The sequence below is a fragment of the Cydia pomonella genome, chromosome 14 (genome assembly GCF_033807575.1).
Source record: "Cydia pomonella isolate Wapato2018A chromosome 14, ilCydPomo1, whole genome shotgun sequence".
Taxonomy (NCBI): Eukaryota; Metazoa; Arthropoda; class Insecta; order Lepidoptera; family Tortricidae; genus Cydia; species Cydia pomonella.
This window is the reverse complement of record NC_084716.1, coordinates 8,452,625-8,461,474: the sequence shown is the minus strand read 5'-3', so window position 1 is coordinate 8,461,474 and position 8,850 is coordinate 8,452,625. Positions and strand designations below refer to the sequence as shown.

At 38.4% G+C, this 8,850-nt stretch overlaps 1 long non-coding RNA gene across 1 annotated transcript; it reads left to right on the top strand.

The window, feature by feature from the left end:
* The first annotated feature begins 544 nt into the window (after positions 1–544).
* LOC133524849 (uncharacterized) lies at positions 545–4,058 on the top strand. The gene is made up of 3 exons (XR_009800455.1): positions 545–700; positions 1,886–2,070; positions 3,965–4,058. It is a non-coding gene; the product is annotated as an uncharacterized LOC133524849 (long non-coding RNA).
* The last annotated feature ends 4,792 nt before the right edge of the window (positions 4,059–8,850 follow it).

Below are 8,850 nucleotides of genomic sequence, written 5' to 3'. Positions count from 1 at the left end.
CAAGTGTGTTGAAAAATATTTTTTTATTTTACCGTTCTGTCGCCATGCATGCTTAATGTATTAATAGCAGCAGCTTACTAACTCTAAAGAATACGGAGCAAAGCCGTGGACGGACGGACAAACGGACATGGCGAAACTATAAGGGTTTCTAGGTGACTACGAAACCCTAAAAATGATCTTTTAACTTTTAATATTGCACGCAAAAAGAAAAATATAACGAAAGTAATATGACAACATTTAACAACCATTACCTACAGTTAAAGTTGTTGTTGTTAGCAAACAAAATGGTAACATAAAATACGCGTGTAAATTCGTATTTACACGTGTGTAATGTTAATATACGTACTGTGGGTTATTGTTATTGTTGAATTTAAGTCGTAGATAAATATTAAAACAGTTATTTATGATTCTTAAATACCAACTCAATAATTACCAATAACCCATATTTTACTTAGGTACCTACAGTAACCTTGATAGTGCTGTAAAAATATTGCAAATTTTTCCGCATTTTATTTAGTATAAAACATATAATAAACCTATAACTAAGTATTAGCTTCTAGAAAAACAACGGTAATAGGTTTCCTTCCATATTGAATTTATTTACGCAATAATTTAAACATGACTACTAGAATCTCCTTGATCGTTCTGTTTTCAATACTTCTGGGGGTATTAGGGGAGACCGAGCTAAATCGAAACAAAGGTAAGTTAATAAATCAAAGTGGCGATGGTGGTACATATAATTCAATATGCCATTTGTTATTCAAAAGTAGTTTTGTACCAAAGATAATTTGCATTGTCAAAGAAAATTTTGTGGCCACAGTACATTTACTGCCATCTTTCGACACGCGTTTAAAACTTTTAGAACGCCATTTTGATCCTTATTATTTCACTGATATGTGTTAATTTTGTTAAATATCAAAAAGTGGCGCCATCTTACCGAACACCACCCCTCGAAACCATCGATCGATCGATGAGGTTATGGCACCATCGCTCGAAACGATTCTACTATACCTTTGCTTTTGATCTATTACCTATTACCTAAAATCACCCAACTTATTCTTTACATTACTACAACTAGATCGGTCCACAAGTTCAATACGTAATTACCAAGTGTTATTTTGCGTATTTTCCGATATTTTTCTCTGATTTATGAAAATATTTTGCCTCAGAAATGCGTTGCTCAAATAATATACACGGTGCCTAAGAATTAACTGCATTCCCGTTGACCGTGGACCAACCCCAAAATCCCAAAAAAAATAGATACCATAGAAAATGGACCAGCCAAAATGTATGAAACAGACATTTTTTTTTGCGATTTGTAGGTAGGTCGCTCAGTATAATCCCAAAACCTCCCTGGCAACGCGAATGCAGTTATTTTTTAGCCAAAAATCTAAATACTACGGTAATATCTATCACTAGTAGAGTTAGACCAAGACAAGTCTGCAACGATTTTGATAGCACACGCAGAGCAAGTGTTATGTATACGTCAAAGTTTGACGTTTAAAATGACACTTGCATTGCGTGTGCTATCAAAATCGTTGAACTTGTTTTGGTCTGATTCTAATGAAAAAAAACAAAATAGTTTATTTGGTATCTAGTGGTATTTATACTGGTAAGTATAGCAATACTTGTGTTAGGAGGTACCGCTCCTTCCAAAAGGAGTTTATCGGGTTTATCTCAGTTGAGTCTAATAACATTACTTATAGAAATGACGGCAGGTAATGAAGTTTAAATGTTTTGCTTCAGTGTTCCAGTATTGACAAAGTAATGACACATAATAATAAAAGTTGCTCAATATGACTTATATATTCACACCGTAATGTTTGCAAATGACTAAATTTACACCTGTATTTGGCTGGTTTTATGTCATCCCGGTTTCCCATAGATAACGCGGTCGCAGTTGGCGTGCCGACCAAGTGTCTAGTCAAGGCGGCTAATAGTTTTGGGACCTGTCTCGTATCTGGACAACAGCTGGACAGCTCTGGACCTGCACTTGAGAACAAACTACTCTCATGTATTGGAAGTTTCGCTTGTAGTTTGATTCATTGTTTTACGGAGTAGCGAATTGCGGTAAGTTTTTTTTATTTTTATTTCTTAGAGCAGGGTCGGAAAACCGCGGCTCGGGAGCCTCATGCGGTTCTTTGGACCCGCAATTGGGTCAAATTAAAAACTATGTTCACGTTTCCTGTAGACATACCCAAAAGATAAGGGCTATAAAGGTTAATTAACCCTTATCGAGATGAAAGGATTTTCGATGTAAAAGTATTGCCACCGTTGATGCTGACTGTACACGACACACAAAGTCTTAATCAAACCAGCGTTTTGCCTCTACAAATAATGTTCGCTACATACTGGGAAACCCATGGACTACGACATAGCGCTACGCCATACCGTAGCTCAGCGGTGAATGTGTTAAAAAAAATAGTACGAGTGTGAACTAGGGTATCGAGCTATAAAAAAAAACTTATCTAATACATTTACGAGGACCCCCTTATTCATAAACGTACTTATACTAAAGTAACGATGCCGCTAATAATCGTTTGTCCCTTTCCGACGTATTGGTATGATGGAAAGGGACAAACGATGATTAGCGGCATCGTAACTTTAGTAAACGTTTATGTATAAGGGGCTTAGTATGTTATATTGGTTTGCACGAGTCCCAAATGACACCGAATTCAATTTGAACTGATCAGTTTTACTGCAGTGTGTGTCTTATACCGTGCAATCAGCTTAGTTCCTAACTCATCATGGCACAGCTCAATACTAAATAGTGAGGGCTGGATAGATTCCATGTAGCTTAATAGTGAAACGCGTGAGTACCTACTGGGCGCCAAATTGCGGATTTGGGGGATCTTTCTCTTTTACTCACACTAAGACGCAATTAGAGTGACAGAGAAAAATGCCCGCACGTGACAAATTTCAATTTTCACGGTTATAGTACTTATAGTGCTTTGACTGCGTGCATTGTTTTTTTCGAAGTACTTACTTACTTACTCCGTTGGCTCAGCGACCCAAAATGAGACTTGGCCTCCGACACAAGACAGCGCCACTTTTCTCGGTCCTGTGCGACCTCTCGCCAATTTCAATTTTTTCGAAATAGACTTTATAAATTTCGGTTCAATCGGAAACAAAGAATTACGGTCAAGGAATTTAATTTCGTACCTTGACAAATGCCACAGCGAATATAGTATGAGGTCCCTAATTGCGACTGTCATGTTGATTGTCACTGTGACAAGGTACGAAATAAAACGGATTTTAAATCATTTTTCACCACACCGCTGGTAAAGGCCTTCCTGATAGTTCAGAAATTGATGAGAAATTTGCATTTTATCCACATGTGGCGCAAAATAATAAATGCAAATTTTGAGTTGTTTCCTTATGTTGGCTGGTAAAATTGACTTTTTAATGATGATTTTGAATGCTATATATTGAACCCTTTTCCAGACATACTACGATTTATTGACCACATACGCGACCATAGAATTTCAACTTTAGCATTCCGGGTTAAAGTTCAAATGTGTCTTGTTTTTAAATGAATCATCAAAGCTGGGTTAATTGGAATATATTTGGATTTTTTTGGAAAACCTTGTAGATAGCTGCGGCCTGGATAAGGGTTAAGAACATTTATTTTGAATTTATTTGCTTTGATTTTGTTTGATATTGTACAGTTATTACAATATTTTCCTTGTGATGGTGTGGTGAAAAATGTTGTTTCACTAGGTGGCAAAATTTGTTTAACCCTTGTGCCTTGAAACCTTCGCAACGCTCAAGATTCCATTTTTCGAACCACTCGTTACGCTCGTGGTTCAATTTTGGAATCTTTCGCTTAATATTAACACGAGAGGTTAAATTAAACAACAATTTGCCCCCTTGTAAAACAAATAACTGATTCACTTAAATTTTTTGTCTCAAAAACTCGCGAATTTTAATTATAAGTGGAATTAAAAATCCTTTTTGTTTACAGGTTCACCTTCAATTTCAAAACGACAAAGTTTTAAAAGCATCAATATTTTATAACAATATTTTTAAATGTCTTATTAAAAAGAAAATATAACAAATGTCAATTATTTTATATCAACAATTATAAACACAGATCCAGTTATATTTTAGTACATTACGATACAAGTGCGAAAAATAGGAAATTCGAAACGAGTGGCGATAAATTAAAACACGACCGAAGGGAGTGTTTTAAATCGACACGAGTTGCGAATTACCTATTCGCACATGTATCGTACAACGTTTTACAGTACATATGGCCCTTTAAATGTTCGACACAGTAACGTAATATGCTACTTCTCGCATTAGTGCTATAAAGTAGCCCCATATGTACTGTAAAAGATTTTTTTAATGTAGATACTTAGTCAGAGAGGAGTACCTTATTTTATTTTAATATCAACTCCTCCGAATTTTACCGATCATTGAACATTTCGCCGCTCACTGAAATAGGTACCTATACAAGCAAATTAATGCCAAAACCACTGCCCCAAACCAGCGAAACGTAAAAAAAACTTTACCGGCGTATATTAAAAAATAAAATACACGAACGTATTTACCTTGGTTTTGAAATTAATTTGCCTGTGCCTTGGTACCTTGAAGTTTAGGATTAATTTGGAAGTTGTACTTTGCTTTAGAAAAAAGTTGTGCTGGTACAATATAATTTCCTTGGCGGAATGAAATTCTAATGGGAGAAAAGATGGAAGCCAAGGATGTCAGACGTTCTGGAAAAGACTTTCTCGTTGCACCACGCACGAACTATCTCGTCTATCGCAAATGACATAAGTGTGGCCGTCTTCTATTGACGACCGGTCTGGCCTAATTGGTAGTGACCCTGTTCGAATCCCGGTAAGTTTATTTGTGTGATGAGCACAAATATTTGTTCCTGAGTCATAAATAATTTTAACCCAATTCACGAAAGCTCTCATACATGACATGAACGAAACTTTCATTGTATGAGTGACACCTGGGGGCCTACCGCGAAAACTGAAAATCGTATATTGCGGGGATCTTTCTCTTTTACTCTTACTGAGACATAATTAGAGTGACAGAGAAAAATGCCCGCAATTGACGAACTTCGATTTTCGCGGTTATAGCCCTGTATCCGTATACAGTGAGAGCCACCATTTTATTGGTTAATATGATACACACATAGATATTGTCATTCACTCGTTCATTCCATTCATGCCAGCTCTTGTGAACCAGCCTGTACGGTACGGATAGCACGGTTATGACAATGACCTCAAATTTTCTGAACTTCCAACCCAGATGGGAAACTAAGCCTTATTGAGTCTAGTCCAGCCCGCGTAGCCAACGTGCATATCGTTCACGCTCCGTGGCGAACGAAACGCAACTATCACAGTCGCACTAATAATATGGAAAAGTGATAGATAGAGATGACTACGCTACGCTAAACAGCATTAACGATTGTAACGTTGGCTACGCGGCCAGGTACCTTACAATTTCTGCCTTAATTGAAAATCGATTGGTAAATAATTGATGAAGAAGTAATAACAAATGAAATTTCGGGCACATGAGGTATACCTAATCCTTAATGAAAATCTCCAGCGCTTCCAGGTATATATATTTAAATCTTTGTTATATGCTAACGCTAAAAACCGGTAGAAGGACCGGAAATGACCCGTGGATGGCGCAGCCATGTCGTCGCCTACTTCCGCTCCACTATTGCACTGATGTCATAATTTCGCTTTATACACCGTGGCGTTGAATAACTTGACATATATAATTTTACTGTACCTACCTACCCATCCAAAAGTACTGTGAGGCCTTTCCGCTTCCACGAGACATAAATCACATTGAATTGGAACAGAATAGTACCTTCCTATTAATCGCTATCAATGATTTTAAATCAGCAATATCTTGTGCAGTGAAATCATCATAATATATACATAATATCGTCACACGATGCAATCGTTTTGATAGGTACCTATCTAATAAAGAGTAGCGGTAATTAATTGTGAGTATAGAATAGCATATTGTATTTGACTTGATTTGCACGATATTATAAAATAAAACGATGGGCAGCTAGAAGATTTATTTTCATATATTGGAGTAAAGCAGAGCTTTAACCGAAAAACTTGCATTACTTACTTATTTTCGAAAATGAACAAGTGAAAGCGACAAAATGCAGATAATCGTTAAGGTGTGCCTATTAACCCGAGGTTAATTTCCAACCCGGTCCGTACCTACCTACGAGAATCTTGAAACTTAAGTTATTATAACAAAACTCAAAGTTTAGGACGCAGGAGGCATGTGCCCAGAAGTGGAACGACGCCAGTGACGATGCTAAGTCATAAGATTCATAAGACAAAACTCATCGTGACGAATTAATTTAAGTCTACGTTATTTCTTTATCAAAAACATGTTAGGACAAATTTTCGTCGAAAAAGATGTCAAGGTTATTCGTACCCTCTCTGTATAAGCAGACATTTACATGGGAATTTAATTCCATGGCATCCTTGTTAACACGGCTAAAGAGGGAGCGTAAGCAGAACTGATGAGATTTAGAAGTGGGTATTTATAGGGACCGCGCGCGTAGGCCTGCCATCTTGTGGCCTAAATTGAAAACTTGATATTGATCCTCCACCTCCACTTCAATAAGCAGGATTTCATTCAACAATTCTAAGCAAAGAGTGAGTGCGAGTGAGAAATGCTCGGATTTTGGTCACGGATTGTAATAAATGTGTGTAGAATATTTAAGAGGAAAGAGGACGGACGCTGCTCCATACAAACGCAGTCCTCATTTTCATAATTATTGACATTATGGAAAATATTTTTGCATAATTTGATGTATAATTAAGAGCCCTTAATCCTTGGAGCGTTCTCCGATTTCACGAAATAACGCTCGATAGATGGCGTTGGCGCTCGGTACGCGAGCGCCGGCAACGCGACGCGCGTTTCAATGCAGACTAGAATAATCTTGATAGTTTTCAATATAATTTCAAGCAACATTAATTTTAGTGTCATATGATATCATATGGGCACTCTTTATTTTATTGTATATGCACAGTAGTTTTTTTTTTTATGTACACTACTACTAAGTGTACAGACTACAGAGTGTACTATAACCCTTGCTCTTTATTCTGTCTCTTTCACACCAATGGAAAATGAAGAAGTTACTAAATGACTGCAGGTATAAATAAAGTATATTAGTGCGATAGAGAGACAGATAGTGTTTCGTTGTCGTATCGTAAACGATTGGCATGTTGGCCACACACTTGCTTAGTGCCTAGCCAAAATACCAATCGTTTGCGTATATTAGTGCGATAGAGAGAGAGTAGTGTTTCGTTGTCGTATCGTAAACGATTGGCATGTTGGCTACGCACCCATGATACCTAGCCAAGAAGCCAATCGATTGCGCATATTAGTGCGATAGAGAGACAGATAGTGTTTCCTTGTCGTATCGTAAACGTTTGGCTTGTTGGCTACGCACCCATGCAGCCCAGCCAAGATGCCAATCGTTTGTGCATATTAGTACGAGAGAGAGACAGATAGTGTTTCGTTGTCGTATCGATTGGCATGGTGGCTACGCACCCATGCTGCGTAGTCAAGATGCCAATCGTTTGCGCACATTAGTGCTATAGAGTTTCAGTGTTATTTGAAATCACGTTAGGGTTTGTATTATTATTTTTGACCCGAATGAAGTCCATCCAGGTTCTTATGATGGAGTCAGGAGTTGGTCACCAGAACTCCTAATCTACTCATTATAATTCCATCGTGCTTGGGCTCAAAAGATTTGCCCTGACGAACACCATCGATCTAGATGAGGTCCAGGGTCTCATGACGGAGTCAGGAGTTGGTCACCAGAACTCCTAATCTACTCATCATAACTCCATCGAGTTTGGGCTCAATAGATTTACCCTGATGAGCACCATCAATCTAGATGAAGTCCAGGGTCTCATGATGGAGTCAGGAGTAGGTCACTAGAACTCCTAATCTACTCATTATAATTCCATCGTATTCGAGCTCAATAGATTTGCCCTGACGAGTACCATCGATCTAAATGAAGTCCAGGGTCTCATGATGGAGTCAGGAGTTGGTCACTAGAACTCCTAATCTACTCATTATAATTCCATCGTGTTTGGGCTCAAAAGATTTGCCCTGACGAGTACCATCGATCTAGATGAAGTCCAGGGTCTCATGATGGAGTCAGGAGTTGGTCACCATAATTCCTAATCTACTCATCATAACTCCATCGTGTTTGGGCTCAATAGATTTGCCCTCACGAGCACCATCAATCTAGATGATGTTCAGGGTCTCATGATGGAGTCAGGAGTTGGTCACTAGAACTCCTAATCTACTCATTATAATTCCATCGTGTTTGGGCTCAAAAGATTTGCCCTGACGAGTACCATCGATCTAGATGAAGTCCAGGGTCTCATGATGGAGTCAGGAGTTGGTCACCAGAACTCGTAATCTATTTATCATAACTCCATCGTGTTTGGGCTCAATAGATTTACTCCGACAAGCACCATCAAATTACCATTATGATGAATAGATTAGGATTTCTGGTGACCAACTACTGAGTCCATCATGAGACCCTCGACTTAATCTAGATCGATGGTACTCGTCAGGGCAAATCTTTTGAGCCCAAACACGATGGAGTTATGATGAATAGACTAGGAGTTCTGGTGATCAACTCCTGAGTCCATCATGAGACCCTGGACCTGATCTAGATTGATGGTGCTCGTCAGGGCAACTCTATTGAGCCCATACACGATGGAGTTATGATGAGTAGATTAGGAGTTCTGGTGACCAAGTCCTGACTCCATCATGAGACCCTGGACCTCATCTAGATCGATGGTGCTCGTCAGGGCAAATCTTTTGAGCCCAAAC